The sequence below is a fragment of the Rattus norvegicus genome, chromosome 15 (assembly GCF_021556685.1).
Source record: "Rattus norvegicus strain SHRSP/BbbUtx chromosome 15, alternate assembly SHRSP_T2T, whole genome shotgun sequence".
NCBI classification, from domain to species: Eukaryota; Metazoa; Chordata; class Mammalia; order Rodentia; family Muridae; genus Rattus; species Rattus norvegicus.
In genome coordinates this window covers 89,972,132-89,987,331 of record NC_141548.1, presented here as the reverse complement: position 1 = coordinate 89,987,331, position 15,200 = coordinate 89,972,132, and positions in this window count along the sequence as shown.

Below are 15,200 nucleotides of genomic sequence, written 5' to 3'. Positions count from 1 at the left end.
ATAATTCTATGCTCTTTCTTTCAACAAATAGAATACTTTTATAACTGTATTTTAAATTTAGATCTCTCTCTACACAGATTATATCTCTCTCTGTCTGAATATCTATCTATCTATCTATCTATCTATCTATCTATCTATCTATCTATCTATCTATCTATCTACCCACCTATCTATCAACCTACCTACCTACCTACCTACATACCTACCTACCTACCTACCTATCTGTTTAGCAACTGTGTCTATTGTATAATAACTAGCAAGGTTCACAGAGCCAGGAACCTACATCATGTTCATAAACAAACAGTGTTTGTTCATTGAACAAATTAATCCTTATTTTTTGGGAGAGGGCTCTGTAAAAGTTTAGTTTTTATTATATACTGAAATCATATGCTAACTAGCATATACTGTATAAACAGGAGACTTGGTGGTCATCATTAATTAGTCTTAGGTTATATTCCCTACTCTAGATCTCTCCCATTTGCTAATTGGAAGTAAATTGTACTGTTTGTCATAATTGCTAATTGCCTAATTATGATTAATTTCTTTCCTTCCATGTTCATTAACTGGGCTTAAAACTTGAAAGCAATTTAAACCCTATCTTGCCCTGAAGACCCCCCTACCATAATAATGAGTACAAAATGATGATGTATTTGGAAATGATATTTCAGGTAATAGAATGGACTTTTATTAGGAGATATTTTATTAACACCACTATGCTCTTGATATTTCAAAATTGTATGTTTTAATTTCAATAGTTTGTGTATTTATCTCTAATGTGCAATGAAAATATTTTATTTATGGAAATACCTTTCATAAAGGAAGCCCAGAGCTTTGTAGCAATTACTTTAATCTAAATGGGGAATATTAATAATCTACAGTACCACCCATATTAAAGTGGAAAGTCAAAGTAATTTATTCTCTATAAAAATTTTCATATTATATTGTATATAAACCTTCTAGTTAGTATGAGTCTGTGGATTGAGTTCACAATCATGTTTCCATGTTTTCTTAGATGCCACAATTCTTGTCTTATAAAACTACACTTTTAGCTTACTTCTGTAAATACCCCAGCCATACCTCTTTCTATTTTAACCTTATCTAATATTTTTTCTATTCTCTTATTTTTACATTTCTTTTACTTAGAAGACTTACTCAATACAAAATAATATTTTTCAGTAACAGAGTTCACATCCTATGGAGCTGTAGAACTATAGAGATTAAATACCCACTCATTGAACCTGAATTTCATTGTATTTTGAATAGAGGGAGAAGAGGTTTAGTTCAACCAAATGGACAAACGATGAATATTATATATATATTACAATAAATATATTAATTTCTTTATTTTTGTATCAGAAGATATTTGTTATTTTCTAATGTGTAAGCATTGTGGATGCTTGCACTAGATGACCCACCATATAATAGTCTAAACCTGAAAGGAAAGCTACAACCTTTGGCATTGTGGTATCCTTCACCTCATTTGTTCTATGGGGCACCCAATGATGTTCTTTCTATTTATTCAATATTGACAGCTACATGCTAGAATGAGTATATTTAAACATACATGATATTTATTGCCATATGCCAATAGACAAGTGTTCCTAATAGCGAATGTGTTGTATTCTCCTTCTCTTGCTGTGAGAAAACATTCGGATTAGAGACAGCTTGTAAAGAAAAGGGTTTATTATTTTTCTTATTCCTGGTCATAATTCATACCTCAGGGTGAACATGGCAGGAAATCAAGGCAGAAACCTAGCAGCAGATCTTTTCTTCATCTAATAGATACTTTGAGCTCTGGTTTGCCAATCATTATGTCATGAAGAAACACTTTTGTGGGATGAAGTGAGGCAGGTACAAGATAGAATGAGGCCTTGCATTGGACGAGAAGGAAGGATGGGCAGGAGAAAAGTTTGAGAGAAGAGGAAGAGACTACAAGAGAAGACAAGGAGAGAACATGGAGGTTGATGTTAAGATTCCACTCTGTTATGAATGTTCTTAAGGGGTGGATTTGTATATTTAGGTGGACAATTATATCTTATCAATGGGATCAGAGATTGTTGGGTTGTGTGGTCTTTCTTGTGGTGATTTGACTTTGGGAGAGTGTGTGGCGGCAGAGACTGGGCTGCTATAGAATTGGGATGTGTGGTTCTGGCAAGATGTCTACCAGATATCTTGGGGCATTGTGGTGCCATATCTAGAGAGGGAAAAAGACAGCAATTTTTATAATTTTATAACAACACACTTTTCTTTCTTTCCTTCTTTCCTTCTTTCTTTCTTTCTTTTGCTGGATCTCTGCTTTCCTCAGTGATTTTGAATATTATATTAATAACTTAGCTCATTGGCTGGAAATTACATATGGATGAAATAACCAAAGGGAATAAAAAATATTCATTGTGTAATAATATATATAGTCTATCCTGAATCAAATGGCAAAAAATTGTAGGAGTGATAATAGTAACATTAATACCATACCTAATCAGATTAAGAAGCAGAGATTATAAAATATTAACTCTCAGATGCCTTTTTTTCTTTCATTCTGAGCTTCATAGCCACGGGATGGTCTTACTTCCTCAGCACATCATTTAAAAAAAAAATCCCTTCCAAAGTAACTAAAACCCGAGCCTTAGGAATAAAGTCCTGAATGTCTCCTAAATCAATCAAACTGACAGTCAGAACTGATCAGGATAAATATTGCAGTTATTTTCTACTTTATATATTTTGTGGTAAAGGCTTACTATCTGGTTCATGTAGGACTATATGTTTGTGTGCCCTCATACAAGGAAAGGGTAATGACATTTTTCTGTCAACAGTTTTATAAGGCCACAAATCAAATTTGTGAAGGGTCACTTTCTTGCCCCTAACCCTCCATAAGGTCCCATCTCCTGCTATCATGATTTTGGGCAGAACAATTTCAACATCTGGATTGGGGTCATGTGCATGGTCCTTCAAAACATAACAATTATGAATGTGTTACAAGATTTTTGTTGTTGTTTTTGTTTTGTTTTGTTTTCCAGTTCCAATTAAATAATTTATTTTTGAACACCATGGAATGCCTAGTCCTGCATGGCCTTAGAAGGACAGAGTGGCATGGTTCACTGGGACAGGGCCAGTAAGACACCAAATAAAACAACAGGACTTGCTTTATTTGGTGAATCTGTAAAATAATTGAACACTTTTCTGTAACATTTTTGGCTTTTATATTTATTTTTATTTATTTTATCTAGTCATAGTGTGGTATGTGTCCTGAAGTATGTTGATTTATATCTAAACTCTGCTTGAATAACAAGATTATTTCTTCCTTGAAATGTTTCACATCTACCATATTAGCTTTTGCCACTTCCTTTATATTTTCTGAATTTAGTTTTATATGTTCAATTAATATCACAAAGGATATATAGAACCTTTGGTCCTCTTGTATAAATTAATGACAATACAAAAATATCAGTGAATTTTAGCTACATAATTTAGTAAATAAGGAAGCATACATTCATACAGATTTTGTCCCTTAAGCTATTAGTCAACAACGGATGGAACAATGGCTCTGTTGCCATTTTGACGAGACTAGATACTGCCATTGAAGAGGATGTGAATTAGATTCCTATTTGTGAACCCGCATTGTGAGCTTTACAACCACATATTTGATGGATGGAGTAGGAATATCCCTTAGCTCAGCATTGGAGGGAGGCTGAGAGTGTGAGTGGGTGGGGGAGAACCCTCATACAGGCAAAGGGGAGGGCAGATGTGGGATGGGAGGTTGGTAAATGGCTAACCAGGAAATGAGATTAGGAGTTAAGGCTCGTTAGAGTAGGTGTGGCCTTGTAGAGGAATAGTATCATTGGAATTGTGCTTTGGGCTTTAAAAAGCATAAGCCAGGACTAGTGTCTTTCTATATCTCTTTCTTTTGTCTACAGATCTGGATGTAGACCTCTCAGCTCCTTCTACAATACCTTGTCAGCCTGCATTCCACCACAGTCTCCCATGCTACTAATGGACTGAACCTCTTAACTGTAAGCCAGCTCCAATTAAATGCTTTCATTTTGAATACCATACCATGTGTCCAGCATGGCCTTGGTAGGGACAAAATGGCAATAGGCCATGTACCTACACTAGTATAGATGGCTGCTGTGGGCATGAGGCTTATTTGTATAATAATGTACAGATTAGGGGCTGGGGATTTAGCTCAGTGGTAGAGCGCTTACCTAGGAAGCGCAAGGCCCTGGGTTCGGTCCCCAGCTCCGAAAAAAAGAACCAAAAAAAAAAAAAAATAATGTACAGATTATCACATTCTTCTCAGGAATGTCCACCCTATTAATGTTAATAGCTCCATGATAATCAAAGACAGCATGAGGGCAAGAGGTAAAGAAGGTGTGGCTAATGTGTTAGCCAAATGGTAAACACTGGGATCTTCAAGGCAGCCCTTAATGTTGTGGAAGAGAACTCTTAAAAACATGAGTTCAAAAATATATAATTTCTCAACTATACAAAATCATAAGGATGCAATATTAACTGTATAAGGAACTTCACAGATCTAAAGGATCAGAGGCAGCTACACCATGAGATAATTTGTCAGAAAGATAAAAAGCCAGGTTTATACAAATGCAGGCAGATACCAGAATTCAAGGTCAGCCTGGGACAGACATAGTCAGAATGGTAATGCCAGGGTGGGGTCCCACCCAGCTAGTTTATCTTCTGTGATTAACAGAAGCAGAAAGCGCTCTGAATTCTTTTGCGATGTTAAAAACAAAAATGAACAAACAAACAAACAAATAAACAAAACAACAACAACAGAACAAAACGAAACCCCCAAAACTGTATTTGCTGTTTCCTAAGAATCAAGGGCTGGGATCATACCTCTTCAAGGATTTTTTCTAACAGGGTTTCTGATTTTGGTTGGAAAAAATGAGTGGAGAATGAACACAGATCTTTTAGAAGTTTTCATAGCTCTTTTCGAATTTTTCTTTCTTTTTTTTTTTTTTTTCTTTTTCTTTTTGGGATCTGGGGACTAAACCCAGGGCCTTGCGCTTGCTAGGCAAGTGCTCTACCACTGAGCTAAATTCCCAACCCTAGAATTTTTCTAACAGGATTTTTGACTTGGCACAATATCCAAGGCTTTTTTCTTTTGGTTAATTTTTATTTAATCTGTTTTTACAGTCCAGATTTTATCCCCCTCTTGGTCCACCCTCTGACTGTCCCACATTCCATATCCCCAACCCTATGAGGATGTCCCCACTCCCTACCTTCTACCCCATTAGACCACCCCACTCCCTGGGGTCATCAATCTCATGAAGGTTAGCTATACCTTTTCTGATTGAGTCCAGACCCAGGAGTCCTCTTGTGTATGTGTCAGGGGCCTCATCTCAGCTGATGTATGCTGCCTGATTGGTGGTCCAGTGTTTGAGAGACCCTGGAAACCAGGTTAATTGAGACTGCTGGTTTTCGTATAAGGGTCACCCTTCTCAGCTTCTTTCAGCTTTTTCCTAATTCAACCAGAGGAATCAGCAGCTTCTGTCCATTAGTTGGGTACACATATCTGCATCTGACTCAGTTGTTTGTTGAGTCTTTTGGAGGGCAGTTATGTCAGGTCTCTTTTGTGAGCATTCCATAGTCTAAGTAATAATGTCAGGCCTTGGGGCCTCCCCTTGAACTGATCCAAAATTTTTTGATCAGAAAACCCAGGAGCTACCAAGAGAGCTTTTAGAACTTTCACTAGCAGAGAGAACTTTCTCCATCAGAAAGCTAGGTGTCTTAACTGTAGAGATTATAGTGAAAAAAAAAAAAAAGCTGTTTAGACAAAAGCAGAACACAGACACATAAATACACACATACCCCCCACACACACACTGAGAGAGAGAGACACACACACACACACACACACATACACACACACACACACACACACACACACACACACACACACACACAGAGAGAGAGAGAGAGAGAGAGAGAGAGAGAGAGAGAGATGAAAAGCCATCTCAGCAGAAGATAGGCTTCCAGCTTGGACTCAAGTTTTTTGTTTTCACCATTCCCAGACAACCCCTTGACCTAGCCAAGGCTGATCCTTGGCAATGACATAGTCATGGTGTTTTCTCACAGCAATAAAACACTAAGACAGCATTTGGTATCAGGATGGGGTATTACTATAAGAAGCCTGACCATTCTGCTTGTTGGCAAAATGTTTACTTTAGGATTTTGGATTAAGAAATAAGTTCAGGGGTTGGGGATTTAGCTCAGTGGTAGAGCACTTGCCTAGCAAGCGCAAGGCCCTGGGTTCAGTCCCCAGCTCCAGAAAAAAAAGAAAAGAAAGAAAAAAAAAGAAGAAATAAGTTCAATGGTTTAAGTGGGCCTTATTGGGCTGCACTCATCGGACCACATAATACAGTGGTGTTGAGTGCAATTTAGATCGTGAGGGCCTAACTCAAGTGTTTTCAAAGGAAAAAATATTAGTAAATGACCCAAAATTATTCTTGCTGTATTTTGGTGAAGAATGCGGGGGCTTTCTGCCTTTCTCAAAATAAAATAAAATAAAATAGATCTGCCTGAGGCTAAATTGAAGTGTCTAATTAACGCCATTGGCTGAGAAGATTCCATTCCAAGACATTCTTTTATTGACTGTGTCATGAGGTTATTAATGTCAAATGTATGCCGACTTATAATAAAACGGATTAAACTGGGTAAGGAACATTACCAAATTCAGTTTGAAAAAAAAAGGAACACTGCAAATTGTAACGGAGTGCAGGGCGATAGAAAGTTTAAAGAAAATCCTGATGCTAGATGGACTAAATGGAGCGATGACCTCAGGACAAGACAGCACCCTATTAAGCTTCTAACATGTGTGTGCAAAGGACTTAAAGAAAAGTTTACACAGTGAAGAAGCCATCACAACAAAAAGTTGATGCAGGTCTAATTGAACAAAGGGCCATGTTCCAGCCTTGGCAGGCAGCAGACTTTGGAATCTTTTGCCATGTGGATCCTACTCCAGAGTCCAGGATATAAGAAAGGAGTTATGAAACCTCTCTCCACATCTGAGGAAATCTGTTGAAGCCAGGCGTGTGTCAGCAATATCTCTGTGTGGACGCCCAAAGAGGCCATGGTATGCAACTGTGAAAGTGAAGTCTCAATCTAGATGGTGGGCACAAGGTGAGGGAAACACCTGGAGCTGTGAACACAGTGTTGGATGAGTCCAAGACAGAGAGAGAAATGTGTTGCAGTCAAGAAGCTGAAAGAATTGGAAACATAAAGAACAATTTGACATTAGACATAACGATACAGAATTTGAAGTTTGTCCACGTTGGTTTTCAGTCTTGCTTTGGTCTGTATTTCCTCTCCATGTGCCCTTTCCTCCCTTTTGGGATGGTAATATATATTCTGTTGTGCTCCATTTTATGTTTTAAGTATCTGATGCCTTTTAATTTTGATTATACAGGGTAGAGCAATTTAAGAGATTGCATCGAGTCTCAGAAGAGATCTTGAATTTTGGACCTTGAAACATTGTAGAGACTGTTAGGAACTATGGGGATTTTTGAAGTTGGCTTGAAAGATTTTTTTTTGCATTATGATATGGAAACAAGTCTATGGGAGCTGGGGAGTAGAATGTGGTAGATTGAAGCACTAGCTGAAGGAGTCTGGTATAGCGGTTCCCCTGAAAATCTCTGTCAGAGTCCAACCAATACAGAAGCAGATGCTCACAGGCAACCATCAGACTAAGCATGGGGACCCTAAGGGAAGAGTTAGGGGAAGGACTGAAGGAGCTGAAGGGGATTGCAACCCCATAGGGAAAAAAAAATAGTATCAACCAACCAGACTCCCAGAGCTCCCAGGGACTAAACTACCAACCAAAGAATATACATGGAGGGATCCCAGGCTCCAGCTGCATATGAAGCAGAGAATGGCCTTATCTAGCATCAATGAGAGGGGAGGCCCTTGGTCCTGTGGAAGCTTGATGTCCCAGTATAAAAGGATGCTAGGGTGGTGAGGTAGATGTGGGTGGGTGGGAGAGCACCCTCATAGAGGAAGGGAGGGGCAGGAGGAAGAGGGGGCCTGTTGAGTGGAAACAGGGAGTGGGGGACAAAAATTGAAATATAAAAAATTAAAATAACCAATAAAAACTAAAGGGAATGGAACACATGGGCTCAAATATTTTTGGATACTTGATCGCTATGGAGTGGTTCTACATAGAGGGATTAGGTGATGTGGCTTTGTTAGTGTAGGTGTGTCCTTGTGGGAGAAAAGTGTCACTGTGTGTGGGATTTGGGATTTCAAGAGTACAAGTAAGTCCCAGTGTCTGTCTCTCCCTGCTGTCTACAGATCCACTGGTAGAACCCTCAACTCTTCCAATTCCACGTCTGCCTCTGCACTGCTAAACTCCATACCACCAGATGAGTAAGTGAAGCTCTGAAGCCAGCCACAGTTAAAGGTTTTTCTTTGTAAGAGTTGCCAAAGTCAAGATGTGTCTTCACAGCAGCAGAACACTGAATAAACAGCTTTGAACTTCAGCTCCAAGGGATGTGTACCCTCCAGGCTTCTGAGGTCAACTGAACTCTTGTCCACACACACACACACACACACACACACACACACACAAACACACACACACACACACACACACCATACACACACACACCACATACACACACACACACACACACACACACACACACACATACACATACACACATACACACACCACAGCACAATACACCTTATGAAGAAAAAATGGGCCTTTTAAAATAAAATAATAAACCCAAATTTTATTAATCTGTTTTCAGGAACAGTAAAAGAATGTTTCTGTGTGATTAGTCACAGAGAAGTTTTGTGGAAAGTCTTCATTTAAAATCGTAAAATCAAATAGGTCAGGCTTCCAAAAGTCAAATAGCTATTGCTAGTGAACATTTAAAGCTATTTCCAAGCATCCCATTTTTAGCTTGCTGTGTAGGCATTGTTTGTCCAATTGTTTATTTTTATATAAATAGAATTGTTAATGCATGTGACAAATATAACAGAAATCGAATTTTCTGGAAAAAATAGGTTTATTTTGTCTTTTCTAACAAAAATATTTATGAACTTTGTACTTGTTTAGCTAACAATGATGCATCCTTATCTTGAAAAAAGTTAATGCTTTTAATATAACTGGCAAAATTATCCCCTCTTCCTTTATTCCAATCTCTATTTGAACTCTATCTTAATGCTGTGCAAGAGAGGCGAAACAACAAGTTCAGGTCGAGCTTGTTTACATTATATTCCTGTGTGTGTATGTAATTTGCAGGGGTTTGTCATTGTAAAATGTCATCAGGTGAGAGGTATAAGAGGCTGATTCCTCAACCTTTCCCAGATCTTTAAAATAGATATATGTGTCTATCAATATATACTTAGCGAGTCCTAATGGAAGTGATGTGTTGGGCACTATAAAGGCTGGCAAGGAGTTTATTATTGTTATTGCTCCTGTGATGCATCCTAATGGAGCCTTTCCTCACTGCATACAATAAAATGTGTTCCACTGTGTTTTACTTTCTTGCTGGCACATCTATATCATCAACGTATTCTCCTCAGAAGCAGTTATATCTCTATTACGTCTTGTATTTCTAGCAGCTTACTCGGAGCCTGGCTTAGAGCAAGTGCTGAATGGACTGTGTTGTGTGATAGAGCACCTCTCAGATGACAATTAGATTTTTTACGGTAGAATCTTAGGGTTTAGAGGAACACATTTAGCATCTGCTTAAAGCAGTCTAAGGTAGCGCAGGCAACGTGCTCAGTGACTAGCATAGAACATCGAGTCGAGTGGGTAGGTTGGTTTTATTACATTTGAATGTATAATTTGTAAATGATGTGAAATTACATAATTATATAAAACTGAAATTTTCAGTCCTCTTACTAAGGAAATCAAGTACTAGATCTATTAAAAGTTAAAATGATTCACTAGAAAGAACAAAGGCAGATGTGTTCACACCTTAGTACAAAGTACTGTATTATTTTCAATCCCACATTCACTCTTTTCCTTGCTATTAACCACAGTAGCTAAATATACCACACTTCTTTTAGGTTCAACATCTAAGGCGTAAAGAAACTTGTTCATTTTACAAATCGAATCAAATTATATCTAATGTCAAATTCAAGTCTTTGTAATATGCATAGTTATGAAAATGCTTTCATAAGAATTTGGGATAATACGACTTTTAATATTCTATTTAGATGATCACAATCTGGACTTACATTGTTAACTAGGATTGTTTCAATCCATTTATATACAGATGAGTACATCCACATGTAATATCAGTGTAGGAATTTTCATATATTCTGTGGTCAGAAGTGTAAAATCTATGAGGAGTAGGGGAAGAGTAATCATTATATATTGTATGAAAAAATTATTTGTGGTCTAAGAAAAAATATATTTTAACTTTCATCACTTCAATGCTGATTTCAACATTCAATGTTTTGAATGCTAAGAACTAATAATCTCTCCTTTGAACTATCTGGAATTGTGTTTCCCTTGAGCTAAATACAAATGCTATCAATCATCTTAAGACATTGAAGCATATTTTTTAAGATTGATGGCCCTATTAGCTTAATTTTCAATGCAAACTCAAAAACAGAGCATTCTTAAGGTTGAATAGACCAGTCCTTCACATTGTGGTCAGATTTATCTTCCTTTCTGCTGTTAGGCTCTACAACAGCTTAGATCTTTGCTTTATGTATTAATCAAGAATGTGCATCCTATTGGAAATACAGTCTGTTCACCACTACTTGGGGTTAGTCTTTCTAAAAGCTACCAATAGTAGAATTGAATGTGGATCTCAGTGACAGTTATCTTCTCTGACGTGTCTCAAAAGTCAGATTTTGAGTTAAATAACCACTACTTGACAAAAAATAAAAAAAGATACTACTCCATGTTGACAATACATTTTAAACCGATTTAACAATTATTGGGTTCTTGTAGCTGTTTCTCTAGGAATGGGTCCCAGTAAAATTTTCCCCAACATCCTTGCAATGTCAACTGGTTTTGTTTACTCTATTACGTTATTGGCACTTCACTGGGGCAGTTTCACTGTCATAGTAGAAGGTACTATCTCACAGAAGAATTCTTCTGTCTTACAACTTTCTCTCTCCCACTTCCTCAATGTTTCCTGATCGTTAGGTGCAGAAATTGTATTGTAGATCTATCAATTTGGATTGTGTGATAATATCCCTAGTTATTTTGTGCATTTAGATTAGATGTGGTTTACAGTAATGCTCATCTGTTAGTGTTGAAATGGAGTTTCTTTGATGAAGTGTGATATATGCACTGATTTATTGGTATAAGAATAATTCCATCAGGAATTACATTAGAGGAGGAGGAGGAAGAGAAAGAAGGGGAGGAGGAGGAAGAGAAAGAAGGGGAGGAGGAGGAGGAAGAAGAAGGGGAGAAGGAGGAGAAGAGGAGGAGGAAGAGAAGGAAGAGGAGGAGGAGGAGGAGGAGGAGGAGGAGGAGGAGGAGGAGGAGGAGAAGGAGAAGGAGAAGGAGAAGGAGAAGGAGAAGGAGAAGGAGAAGAAGAAGAAGAAGAAGAAGAAGAAGAAGAAGAAGAAGAAGAAGAAGAAGAAGAAGAAGAAGAAGAAGAAGAAGAAGAAGAAGAAGAAGAAGAAGAAGAGTAATTAAGTTCTCAGGTCTGTGACCTCTACAGCTCCAGGAAGCAAGATAGGTATATAGCATTATTTTACTACTAAATCTATTTAGGCACCTGTTGCTAATCCCTCAGATAAAAGTATAACCATGTCATCATTTTGTAAACATGTTCCCAGCCCACTCTGTGTTTGGTTTATAGGCCTTACAACCGAGTGGAGGTTCAAACTTCTCTCTCCTTTGTCAGTTTGAATAGCACGTTCATTCTAATACTATATAAGCTGATTCTTAGAAATGACAATTTTGGGTCAGTTTCATGCCAATTACTCTAAATCCTGAGTAACTTATGACAGATCTTCAACATTAGGACCTCACCTTTAAATTCTTTGAGGGAATTAAAAAGAGCACCCATCATTAGTCTATATTATTTTGAGAGTCTCTTGCACTACTCTGACCCATATTTCTAGAGGATGTTTCTTTCTCATGAATGGTGCTAGAGGTTTTTATTTTTGTTGCTGTTGTTGTTGTGTTGTTGTTTGTTGTTGTTGTTGTTGTTGTTGTTGTTGTTGTTGTTGTTTTGGGGTAGTCCATTGACCTGAACTGGGAGCATTATCAACCCAAGTGCACATCTTTAAATTATACATATATGCATATATTAACATGGATTACATGTAGTTTTAGATAACTGTAGAATAATAATTCTTCATGTCTTTTTCAAGAACTACAAGCAATTAACAACTCTTTTATTTAACAACTCTTGATAAATGATTAATTAGTCTTCACCAGGGATTAGCTCCTGAGTGCTTATCTAATATCAAGTGGTCAACCCTAGAAACACATTTTCAGGCAAGAATGACGGGAGTCTGTAATTTTTTTTTACAGTGATTGTAAAATGTACCAAAAAGTCTGTCAGGATCCCTTAGAAATAACCTTTCTTTCTTTTCTTGTAAATAACTTTTCAAGCATTGAATGCGAATCTCTACACTATGTGATGCATATTTATTATAATTTCCCAAGATCAAAGAAAAATATTTAAAATTTTAAGAACTCACTCTCTAGAGCAGATTGGCCTCAAACTCAGAGATCTATGTTTCTCTCCTTCTTGAATGCTAGGATTAAAGACATGAGTCACTGCTGCTTGGCAATATATTGGAATTTTGGTTTTTAAGCAATATCCATGTTTACTTCATCAAAACATGATTTTTTGTAGACTTTTTTCTTTTTGATTATACTTGAAAATTTGCATTTTCTTTTTTAAAATAGGTTTACTGCTTATTCAACATTATATTTTGCAGAGTTCCTACACTGTAGGAACCATGCCTGAGAACTCAAAGAAATGGTGCAATGGACACCTCATCCACTCAGACGGTGTATTAAAACATGATACATATGCCTTTTGATAATTTTGCAATCTTAAAAAATTGTAACAAGACTTGGCATTTACATCTGTTGAAAGTCTTCAGTGTTCCAGTACAGAACGCCATTAAACAAACCTCATCATATGTCTCTGTTCACAAACAGAATTTGTGTGTGAAACTGGGGTAAAGTTTACTTTAAGGGGAGTATGCCGCTCAAGGTATGAGATTACTTGTTGAGGTTTCTGGTACCCAAATTAAGCTTTCAGTTTAACTAAGAATCTCAAGCTTCTAATAACCCAACCTCCTCCTGGCTGGCTCAGATCAGTCTGATAGGAGACACCGGCCTACACCTGCTTCCCACACTGCTACACTAATCCAGTGAACCGCAAGACATGCTCTCAAGCTGGGAAAACTTCCCTTATTATCTGTTCCACTCCTGTCAGTAGTCAGCAAGTCTGAACTGTGTTTGGCAAAGAAAATCACTTATAGAGAGTAACCTAGGCACTGCCATCGTATCACAGCCAATTTAGAGCATGTGTACTACCGACAGACTGTTTCATTAGGTGGAAAGAAATTTAGCAGTAACCTGATCTAAGAGTCAAGTACTACTAGATAAATTGCAATTACTAACAACAGAAGTGCTACATTATTGGCTATCCCCCTGCCTCTCCAAGTGAATACTACAAACATAAAGTGAATGACAGGAGATGACTAGACAATGACTGGATCTACAGAATAACCCATAACCTTCAAATTTGGGTCACACACAAGGATTTATCAGATACCCTGTAAAATTCGCAACTTGCTGTTTTGTTCCTGTTGCTTTGAACTGTTAAGATCCAGGTCGGTGAAACCCTCTCCTTCTGAGCAGACACCACACTCTGTCCATAGCAGTTCAATTCAGACCTGATTAGGAGGCTCAAGCAGCACCTGGAGGGGAGCGCATCCACTGTCCTTTACATGTGTCAAAGACTATCTGGTTCCACCTAAGGACTGGCAAATTCATAGGGCATTTCACAATTCCAATGCTTCTTTCAGACTCTTTCACCACACAAGCAAATTTGCATTTTCATAGTCTGTGGGCTAGAACTGCAACACAGAGAGCTGTCAGCTTTAATGGGAATTTGGACAATCTACAGATCCTCAGTTCTGTGTCTCCACATGCATGACCTTTGTCTAACAATTTTAACATCAATTCTGATATGTTGCTAGATTTTGGTGCATCCAGATCGTATGCTTTTAAAAATAAAAGTTAAAATTTATTTTCTCCTTATTTCCTTATTATTGTTCAACTTTATACTTTCTTGACAGTTCAGGCACTTCTGAAAAGCATGTGGACATGTCCCTCTAGGAAATTTCAGTGAATGGGTCAGGAATCAAATGAGTGTTTAAATCTGAAAACAATGTTGGTAAATTTCATGTAATCCAAATACCCAGGATCATGACCAAAGATCCTGTGAATTGGAAACATTTTGCTATTAAGTGTGAGGGCTTCATTATTGGAAAGCGACCTGTTTGCTGAAGAACATTCTCCCAAAGTTTATTTTCTGTACTGAGTACCAGTTATCCCTGTTGTTGCTGTGACAAATATCTACTGAACGATCCAAAGTGCGGAAGGATACACTTTGTCTCATGGTTATGTTTCAGTAAATAACGTGCTTTCTCTAATGTTATGGCCCTATGGTAAGACAGAATATCATGGTAGCAAGAAATTGTGAATAAGTAGATTATCTTATAGTGGACAGGAAGCAGAAAGCAAAGAGCTGAGTCATGGGACAAGAGACCTCTTTTCCAGGATATATTCTCAGTGACCTATTAGCTAGGACTGCATACTGTCTCCTCCTTTCTACCTCCTCCAGGGATTCCAGCACATCTTGCAACAAATACTAGACAAAGTCATTGATTACCTAAAGCCATCAAGATGCAGACTCACTCGGGCAATCATGCTAAGTCAATCTAAAGCCCAATATGTGAAGGTATCTGAAGGAAATTTCATGCTAAAGCCGTTACAGCTATTGACATTACACACTGTACTTCATACAGTATAGAGCTTGAAGGGGCTCGAGACCCCATATGTACAACAATGCCAAGCAACCAGAGCTTCCAGGGACTAAGCCACTACCTAAAGACTATACATGGACTGACCCTGGACTCTGACCTCATAGGTAGCAATGAATATCCTAGTAAGAGCACCAGTGGAAGGGGAAGCCCTGGGTCCTGCCAAGACTGAACCCCCAGTGATGAGATTGTTG